The 10625-nt window shown below is 38.9% G+C and overlaps 1 long non-coding RNA gene across 1 annotated transcript; it reads left to right on the forward strand.

Moving 5' to 3' along the window:
- The first annotated feature begins 3888 nt into the window (after window positions 1–3888).
- Window positions 3889–6027, forward strand: LOC127079769 (uncharacterized). Its single transcript, XR_007787954.1, has 6 exons — window positions 3889–4218; window positions 4393–4492; window positions 4596–4664; window positions 4758–4951; window positions 5065–5336; window positions 5451–6027. It is a non-coding gene; the product is annotated as an uncharacterized LOC127079769 (long non-coding RNA).
- The last annotated feature ends 4598 nt before the right edge of the window (window positions 6028–10625 follow it).

The following is a 10625-nucleotide window of genomic DNA, read 5'->3' on the forward strand; positions in this document are numbered from 1 at the left end:
CATTTGGATTGTACCATGGTAGGTCTGGTGACACAGGCGTGAGAGCTCGAGGGGTCACCAAAGCATTCTGGATCAGTAGCGGGTAAAGCTTGCTATATGGTACCGGAATCGAGTCATTGTGATCCTGGTTCTTCTTGCTCTGATTCTGATTTTTGTTTTGAACCTGACTTCGGTGATTTTGAGGAGGAATGGCCAGAGGATGTTGCTGATGACGTCTTGAGGGAGGTCCATATACTGGTAAATGAGGAGTTGCCACATAGAATTTCCCTTGACCTGGGGTGACACCAGATGAATGCGGGGTAGTAGCTCTCTTTGTTGCAACAGTGTACATTGGGTGACCCTCTTTTCTCAACAAGACTTGCAGGGTTTCCAAGACCCATCTCATTTGGCTCTTCAAAAGATTAAGTTCCCCCTTCAGTGCTTCTTGGCCTTTCCTTAGCTCGTCCATCATCTCCTGAGACATGGTTCTTTGTTCTAAACGCGTGTTGAGAATCACTTTGCTTCACGGACAAAGGATGGATGAGTTTTTTTGGCATTTTGTCTGGAAAATGACATGCATTATGATGCGATGCAAATGCAATGAATGAATGCAATGCCATCCATGCATATTTGTGTTTTTTCTTCAATACACGGGTTCAAAAGTCCGAGGTACTGATAAATCTGATTGTTTTCCAAGAATAGGTTCTCACCGGGTAAGATCTAAGGCTTTTGTTACAAAGGATCCCCAAAGTCATTGATTCACAAGAATGTTTGACGCTTACAGGAAATACTTCCCGGTCGTCAACTCCATCGAGGGAATCTATTCTGGGTGAGGTTCTCGTACCGACCCTTACGAAGTATACACCTCGCGAGTCCGTACTACGCAACCATCGACTGGGTTCTAGACAGGGTACTCAGAGTCATGGATTCAAAAGACTGTTTGACGCTTACGGAAAATACTTTCCGGTCATCAACTCCATCTAGGGAATCTATTCTGAGCGAGGTTCTCGTATCGATCCTTACGAAGTATTCACCTCGGGAATCCATACTACGCAACCATCATTTCTAGTTGGCCAAAGGTTCAATGTTCTAAAAGGTCCTTAGAGTCATGGACCCCTTTGAAACATCGGCGCTTACGAGGCATACGCCTCGGGCGACAACATTTGCAAAAGAATCTACTCTAAGTGAGGTTCTCGTACCGACCCTTACGAAGTATTCACCTCGGGAGTCCGTACTACTCAACCATCGTCCTATCTTATGTTTTTTCACTCTAGACTCGGGTGTAGAGTCTTTCCCACATGGTTTGCAATCAAGATCCAAGTACCAACAATCACAATAGAACCAATATTCAACAGATATAACAATAAAGATAGTAAAAACAATAAAGAAAAGCCACACAATTAAACAAACAAAGGCACACAGACGTCCTAACTAGGCTTGACTCGCTTAGAATTTGGTTGTCCCCAGCAGAGTCGCCATCTGTCGCACCTCGAAAAAAAATGTGGGGATACGACTTCAAAGCGAAGCGCGATCGCGCGCTCGCAATGATGGACTGAACAGAGTCGCCACCGAACTTTATTTATTCCCAAAAATGGGAAAAGGAAAATATCGATAAAACCTCTAAAAGAAAGGATAAGATATGGTCACGCAACCAATATCAGGGTTCGGGAGTCGATTACGCAAGGGGAAGGTATTAGCACCCCTCACGTCCGTTGTACTCAACGGGAACCATTAGGTCAGTTGTGTGCGTTAATGTTAGTTAGAAATGTTAGGCTTTTCAATTTATTAGGTGGGAAAGAAAGGAAGGATGAGAAGAAATGTTTTTGGATTTTTGACGAAGGACTAAACCTAAGTTTTTTATTAGTGGGCCTGACAAGATTTACAAATCCTGCTCCTACGTATCTCAAAAGAGAAATCAAGGCTTACGTAGTTCTGGGTAGAAAAATGTTTGTTTGTGGGTCAATTTTTAGCGAAAGCTATATTGTATTAATCGACGAAAACATTGTTTTACCCAAAACAGATGAGGAGTGGACGCATACCACACATCGAACGGATTTATAAATCTACATTCGGAAAAGCGTCATTTATCTCTACTCAACAATCGTGGCCGAAACATTGTTTTGTATCACTTAAGACAAGATACCTTTCGTTTATGAAAAAGGTTTTTGATTAATCGCACGGCGGCGAGAAAAGAGTTTGATTGGTTGACGTATTTTGAGTGATGGCGAGAACTTGGATGAGCGAGATATACATCTCGAATCCTAGCCTCAGGAGTGCATGGTATACACCATGTTCCATTTCCATCTTTATTGAAAGAGTTTAAGATAGGAATTAAGTATTTTGGAATTTGATTGAGAAAGGGTTTGAAGAAACCGCATTGACAATTTTAGACGATGGCGAGAGTTAAGATTGGCGAGGCATACGTCTCGAATCTTAACCTCAGGAGTGCATGGTATACACCATGTTCCATTTCCACCTTATTGAAAGAGTCTTAAATAAGATTTAGGTATCTTAGATTTGATTGAGAAAAGGTTTAACGAAACCACATTGACAATTTTTAGACGATGGCGAGAGTTAAGATTGGCGAGGCATACGTCTCGAATCTTAACCTCAGGAGTGCATGGTATACACCATGTTCCATTTCCACCTTTATTGAAAAAGTGCTTAAGCAAGAATTAGGTGTTTTGAGTTTTATTGTGAAAATGACTTGACCTAGATCAAGTATTGATTGGGCGTTTGAGAAAGATTTGACTGAGTGTTTGAGAAAGCAAAGTGGGTAAATTTGGATGATGGCGAGAGTTAAGATTGGCGAGGCATACGTCTCGAATCCTAGTCTCAGGAGTGCGTGGTATACACCACGTTCCATTTCCATCTTTATTGAAAAAGTCTTGATTATGAATTAATATTTTTTGAGTTTTTATTATGAAAATGGCTTGACGTTGAATCAAGCATTTGATGAAGTTTTTTAAATGGGATGGAATAGGAGGGAGAAATGAGTTGATTTGTTTATTGAGAAAGTACTCGACGTTGGATCGAGTCATATTTTTTGTATTTTTGAAATTGTTGATTTTATTTTGCGTTAGTATCTAGCTAAATAGTCAAACAAATAAAGAAATGAAATAGTACAAGATTATTACACATCGGGGGAGTGGGGTACATTTTGTCAAATGGGGATTAAAAAATCATGAAATAAATAAAATCGGGCCCAAACAAATAATGCATGAGTGTAGGTGCAAGAGAGCCGGCTCATTGTAAGAAAGCCCAAGAGTAAGCTATGTGAGGTTGATGGCGATGCTTAAAAAGCAATCGACTTACAAGGGTGTGAAAAAGGGGCTCGATATTAAATCGAGAAAAGTATGATTTTTTTAAAATGGTTTTGCATGCATGATGGATTTAATAAAAAAACACGGACATAAAAACTATTAAAAGAAACAAAATGCTAAAAGATGATAAAATACTAAAAAGAAATAAAAAATGAAATGCTAAAAGAAAAATGAAATACTAAAAAAAAGCTACATGCTAGTATCGAACCCACTCCCCTTGAGACTATGGAACTACCCTCTCTCCATTAGGCTACTTACTAACTGACTGATAATTTATTGCTAACTTAAATATACAAACTAATGTAAATTAAAAGTATGAATTAAAAAAACTAATTAAAACTAAAAGCAAGGAGTCTGTTACACTTCCAACTAAATGGTGAAGAAAAACAAAACCCAGCCGCCTGGCTGTTGGGTTTTCAAACAAGAGACTTTAATAAGTGGGAACCAACACAGCATACTAACAGACCCTGTTAATGAAATGGTTTGGGAAAACTAAAAAAAAATTAAGTTTTAACCGCTTTAATGTTTATTGTTTTTTCTAAGAAATGAAATAAATAAAAAGGAAAATGGGAGATGTACAGTGACAGAAAGGGAAACCATTCGCGTTTCCCTCATCATCTCCGACCTCTCTCACTTCACTCGCTCTCTCAACCTCAACGCCACTCTCCACTTCTCTCAAACTCGCTCACTCTAAATCAAAGAAACCTTCTCTCTCATCTCTTCGCTCGTCTCACTCTCTCACAATGCCTTTCTCTCGCTCACATGCGTATCACTCTCTCTCGTCCTCTCCACCTCTCTCAATCGTTAAAACTCTCTCACTCGAGCTCTCAAACTCAATCAATCCTTCCCTATCAAATGCTCAAAGGAACCTAAACGAAAAAAAACTCACCCTCGGTGGCGGTAACGACGAGCTCCGGTAAAGCTGGAATCTCCCCTTCACTTCTTCGTATCCTGATGCTCTTTTCTCTCAGGATTAGTTTTTTTTGATTTGATTTTTGATTTAGGGTTTTCTTAAGTTTGCCGTTAGCTCTCAAAAATTTTCGTCCCCTTCTACTGATCTCTGCTTTTTCTATTTATCCTTGCACATTAGGGTTTCGAAAGTGTAATTGGTGTTCAAAGGAGAAAGCTTTCAGAAGCGCTTTTGGATGCTCAGAAGTGCTTTGTCTTGTTTGATGCTATCTTCCGGAAAGGTAATCTGCACTTTAGCTTTTCCAATCGCTTTTTGTCCCAATTCCAATTTGGGAACTTTGGAATTTTACTGCTTTACTGATTGCCTGGGTTTTGTTACTGCAGTGAAAAATTATTGAAGACTCAAGAGTGGTTTCGGTTCCGGCTCCGGTTTAACAGTCTGATGGACGATAGGTTCAATTGTGTACTGGTTTAGATTTGTTGCTGCAGGACGTTACAGGTTGTTGCTGTCATGAAACTTACCATGGAACCGATTTTATTATGCAGGTCGTGGATTCCGAGTCTTCAAAGCAAAGCAAAATGGCTTGGCGCGTTGCGAACTCCATACCAGCTGTTGTTGGATTCGTACTGTGGTCTGCAAAGAGACATAATTATGATTGAATTGCACTGTAACTTGTATTGTTTGAAATGTATTCTAACAACCACGTAACACTTTGGTTCAAAACGGAAGGCTCTTTGCAGTTAAGGAATAGCATTTCGATTGTCTCTAATCAAATTTTCATGTTTATAAGGTGCTCGCTGCTCAGATTTCTGCTAATAACACTGTCTGCTTTGTTGCATTTGACTTTGGCAGGTAACCGGAGGTAGCATCATTGCCATGCCAGCAGGGGTTGCTCCCGGAAATTATCTTTTACTGAGTCTAGAAACTCAGCATCGGTCTGCTGATATGTTTCACTTAGCCAATTTGGTATCCGTCAAAACTTTGGATGCTTCGTGAGATTTTCAAATACGTGATCCTTCAAATACTCAGCAGCACGAGAACCGCCATGACCGTCAAATATTCCAAATAAGCTCACTAAACGGCGGCCAATGGTTGATGTCTTAACATCATAGAAATCTTCCATGGTCACTCTCTTCAACTTTTATTTTCGATTTTGCTTTGCTATCTGTTTTTGATTGGTAGTTGAGAGAAAATATAAAGTGATGATGTTATGGTTTTCTTTTCGCTGTTGTTGGCAGGAATGAGGTTTTGGCCAGGTGACATGGTGGACCGGGAACAAAGGAATTGGCTGTAGTTTCCAAGAGCAAACTCTTACGATGTTGGTGCAGTTGGTAGCATTTTAAACATATCTTGTTTTACGTCACGGTTATTCTTCCGGCAGGGTCACGGCTTATCTGAGAAGTTTGAACACTTTCTTGTTGTTGCAATGGCATTGATAGTGGAATAGATGAAAGTGGTGCATTAGGAACATGTGGCCATCGAGCTTGCACCGACATCTCAGTAGAGTGCTGGAAAGGAGAAACATCATACATAGCCACTGGAGATGCCATTGGCAGAAGTGGTGAACCAGGAGCAAGATGTTGAATTTGAGAAAGCATGCTAGCAGGAAAATGTGAGATCATCTGGCCTGAAGAATTCTGTGCATTTGGTAAAGCAGGCCACAACGAAATTGGCGGTGTCTCATTTTTTTTCTTGATTATTATGTTGTAAAATGATCAATGGTATTTGGAATTCTTTTGAAGATATGCTCTACTGTAAACCTTGCAGTAGTTTTCACTTCAAATTCATTATGTATTTGTCTAATAATAACATGCTCCGAAGTAGACATTGAAGGTGTTTTCGAAACATTTTTATGAACTTGATTAAACAACCAAGATAACAAATACCCAATCAATACTCCCACAACTCCAATACTTAATGAGACAAGTATTGCTTTGCTTGTTGTTCCTTTATGTTTCTATGGTTGACACGGTGAAATATTCCCCGCTAGAGCTTCACTGCCGTAGAAATTGTAACTATGCTGATCTTGTTTCTCCTCATTTGATGAACGGTTTCTAGCACACAAAACAACCTTTGTTGTTTTTTTTTTGTCTCAAACAGCTAGGTAGTTCACCTTTCAAAAGATTTGAAGACAAATTCACAAACTGAAGATCTTGTAAGCAAATTTCCTTCATGCATAATCAACAATCATCGCATTCCAACATGTGGTATCCAACTTATCAGGAACCAACTCAAGCAACTCTCTAGCCCTTTTAGGCTTTTTCTAAATGAATGACTTCGTGGGAAATCATTAAACATGAATGAATAGAAAATCTCAATATGACATGAAGAAAATATGAATGCAAATTTTGAAAAATGTGAAAAAAGCGTAAAAACACGAAATAGTAAATATGAAGATGAATGAAGGATATGAATGTGAATGAAAAAAAGAATGCAAACCAATGATTGATGGAAAAATTTCAGGATCAAAATCGGGGTATGACACTGATGCAACGTATCAGAGAGTTATGACCACTCTTTTTCAAGATATGATGCATAAAGAGATTGAAGTCTATGTTTATGACATGATTGCCAAACCAAGTGATGAAGAAGAACGTGTTGAGCATTTGTTGAAATTATTCTAACGTTTGAGGAAATATAAACTCCGCTTGAATCCCAATAAGTGCACTTTTGGTGTTTGTTCTGGTAAGTTGTTAGGCTTTATAGTCAGTGAGAAGGGTATTAAGGTTGATCCTGCCAAGGTCAATGTAATACAAGAGATGCTTGCACCAAAAACTGAGAAGCAAGTTAGAGGTTTTCTCGGCCGTTTGAACTATATCTCAAGATTTATATCGCATATGACTTCCACATGTGCGTCTATATTTAAGCTTCTTCGGAAAGATCAGTCTTGTGATTGGACCGAAGATTGCTAGAAAGATTTTGATAGTATCAAAGAGTATTTGCTTGAACCTCCGATTCTGTCTCCGCCTGTTGAAGGAAGACCTTTGATCATGTATTTGATTGTGCTTGATGAGAGTATGGGTTGCTTCCTTGGTCATCAAGATGAATCAGGAAAGAAGGAGTGTGCAATTTACTACCTAAGTAAGAAATTCATTGATTGTGAGACTCGATATTCTATGCTTGAGAAGACATGTTGCACATTGGCTTGGGATGCTAAGCGTCTTCTCCAGTATATGTCAAATCATACTACTTGGTTGATATCCAAAATGGATCCAATCAAGTATATTTTTGAGAAGTCTGCTTTAACTGGGAGGATTGCCCATTGGTAGATGTTGTTATACGAGTATGATATTGAATACCAATCTCAGAAAGCTATTAAAGGTAGTGTCTTGGCTGACCATTTGGCTCACCAACCTATTGAAGATTATCAGTCACTGCAGTATGATTTTCTTGACGGAGAAATTTTGTACTTAAATATAAAAGATTATGATGAACCATTGCTTGAAGAAGGGCCAGAACCTGGTTCCCGCTGGGGCATGGTATTTGATGGAGCTGTTAATTCATATGGTAATGGCATTGGGGCAGTGATTATTACTCCTCAAGGCACTCATTTTCCATTTACGGCTAGATTGACCTTCAAGTGTATAAACAATATGGTTGAGTATGAAGCTTGCATTATGGGGCTTAAAGAGGCCATTGATCTTAGAATTAAATATCTTAATGTCTATGGAGATTCAGCTTTGGTTGTGAATCAAATCAAAGGTGAATGGGAGATGAATCAAACCGGTTTGATACCATATATAGATTATGCGAGGAGGATTTCAACTTTCTTTACACAAGTTTAGTTTCATCATATCCCTCGAGATGAAAACCGAATGGCAGATGCTCTTGCAATGTTGGCTTCAATGATTGTGGTGAAGTTTTGAAATGAAGTTCCAAATTTGACCGTGATGCATCTTGATAGGCCAGCTCATGTATTTGCTATTGAAGAAGTCAACGATGAAAAGCCATGGTATTATGATATTAAATGTTTCCTCCAAAGTCAAATTTACCCTCTTGGGGCATCTTTGAAAGATAAGAAGACTTTGAGAAGATTAGATGGCAACTTCTACCTGAATGGTGATGTACTTTACAAAAGAAACTTCGATATGGTTCTGCTCAAATGCGTGGATAGACATGAAGCAGACCTATTGATGACAGAAGTCCATGAAGGTTCCTTTGGTACTCATTCCAATGGACATGATATGTCAAAAAAGATGTTGAGAGCATGTTACTATTGGCCGACAATGGAATCTGTTAGTTGCAAGTTTGTGAAGAAATGTCACACGTGTCAAATTTATGCAGATAAGATTCATGTTCCTCCGACATTGTTGAATGTCATTTCCTCTCCATGACCCTTTTCCATATGGGGAATTGATATGATTGGCATGATTGAGCCCAAAGCTTCGAACGGGCATCGTTTCATTCTGGTGGCTATTGACTACTTCACAAAGTGAGTTGAAGCGGCATTGTATGCAAATGTGACCAAGCAAGTTGTTGTAAGGTTTATCAAGAATCAGATTATATGTTGTTATGGTGTGCCAAGTAATATCATTATTGATAATGGATCTAACTTGAATAATAACATGGTGGAAGGTCTTTGCAAAGACTTCAAGATTGTGCATCATAATTCTTCTCCCTACAGACCAAAGATGAATGGGGTTGTTGAAGTTGCGAATAAGAACATCAAGAAGATTATCCAAAAGATTGTTGTGGCGTACAAAGATTGACATGAGATGCTCTCATTTGCTTTGCATGGGTACTGTACGTCCATCCGCACTTCAAGAGGGGTAACCCCTTACTCTCTTGTTTATGGAATGGAAGTTATGCTCCTTGTGGAGGTTGAGATCCCATCATTGTGTGTTTTGATGGAAGCCAAGTTGACTAAATCTTAATGGTGTCAGACCAGATATGACCAGCTCAACTTGATTGAAGAGAAGAGATTGACTGCCATGTGTCATGGTCAGTTATATCAGCAGAGAATGAAGAAAACATTTGATAAGAAGGTCAAGCCTCGTGTGTTTAGAGAATGTGACCTCGTGCTCAAAAGGATTTTATCTTTCAAACCTGATGATAGGGGAAAATGTACTCCTAATTATGAAGGACCATATGTTGTGAAGAGAGCCTTTTCAGGCGGTGCTTTGATTCTTACAACTATGGGTGGTGAAGAGTTCACACGTCCTGTGAATGCCAGTGCAGTCAAGAAATACTTCTTCTAAAAAAAAGAACAACTCGCTAAGTTAAAAATCCGAAAGGGCGACTTAGAAAAAAATGAGCGTCTCGGTGGATTGAAAACCCGAAAGGGTGATCCAGGCAAAAGTTAGAGACATAAAATAGAAAATTTATGCTTGTAGATTGAGTACTCCGCCTTGGGGAAATCTAGGCGAAAATTAGGGATTATGGTAAGTAACTGCATTCGGCTGGTTCTGGTTGTTGAAGCAATTTTGAGCAGTTATTTAGTTCTAATTTATCATTCTCAATCGAAGACAAGCACAATGGATTTTGAAGTTGGTAGGGAGAGTAGTGATCATCGTATTCAATGTAGCCATTTTCCATGTAAATTACTATTTTTCAAGCTTTGTAAAGATCCATGGAGTCCCGCCATTCGCGGACTACCATTCTATTAAATAAAGTTGAGCTTTTATCCAATTATTTCTATTCTTATTTATTTATGTTAAATGAGATTTAATTTTTATGATGATCATTTTGAAATAAATTAATGAATATTTATTTTTCTTAAAATAATAAAAGCATTTACTTTAAGAATAATCGATTTCAGCAAGAAATGTCAACAACAATTGAAGGACAGGTAAGTCTTGAAGTGTGAAGCCTTGTTGGTCTTCCCCAAGCAGTTGCTTTGGTAACTTTTTTCCTCCCCTAACAGTTCATCTTTCATCCCTATCTTGGTCGATGAGTTTCTCCCTGAGTGATTTCTTATCCCCAATAGAGCTGGTGGGTCTCATCTCCAATTGAGCTGATGATAGGTCTCCTTTGCAAATCCATATTCCCCCGCTGAGATGCTCATATTTTGTATCCCCCAGTTTGTGATTTGAATGATTGGACCCTGGAGATCCAGAACCTTTATTTGGTTTCTAAATCCCTTTTTGTAGTTGTTTGTGTTGCATAACCATAGCAATTTCTCCCATGTGTGATTCAGTTCCGATTATCTTTGTCTTGGAATCGGTTTATTTCGCAACTTCAAAGAAGAATTTGATGATTATTTAGGAGTGTGGCGGTCTTTGTCACAACATCCTCAACCTTTGCTTGATTCCTCATTCAGATTTTTATCTCTTGTATTCCCCGGCGAAGTCCATCTTCCAATAGAAGATCCCTCATTCCCGACAGTGTTTGATTCTGAGTGGTATTTTAATTTTGTCCCATGCAAGGTTGTCTCCCATTTAACATGGTGTTGACTTAAAATTCCCCGCAACATT

Source organism: Lathyrus oleraceus, chromosome 1 (genome assembly GCF_024323335.1).
Source record: "Lathyrus oleraceus cultivar Zhongwan6 chromosome 1, CAAS_Psat_ZW6_1.0, whole genome shotgun sequence".
Classification (NCBI taxonomy): Eukaryota; Viridiplantae; Streptophyta; class Magnoliopsida; order Fabales; family Fabaceae; genus Lathyrus; species Lathyrus oleraceus.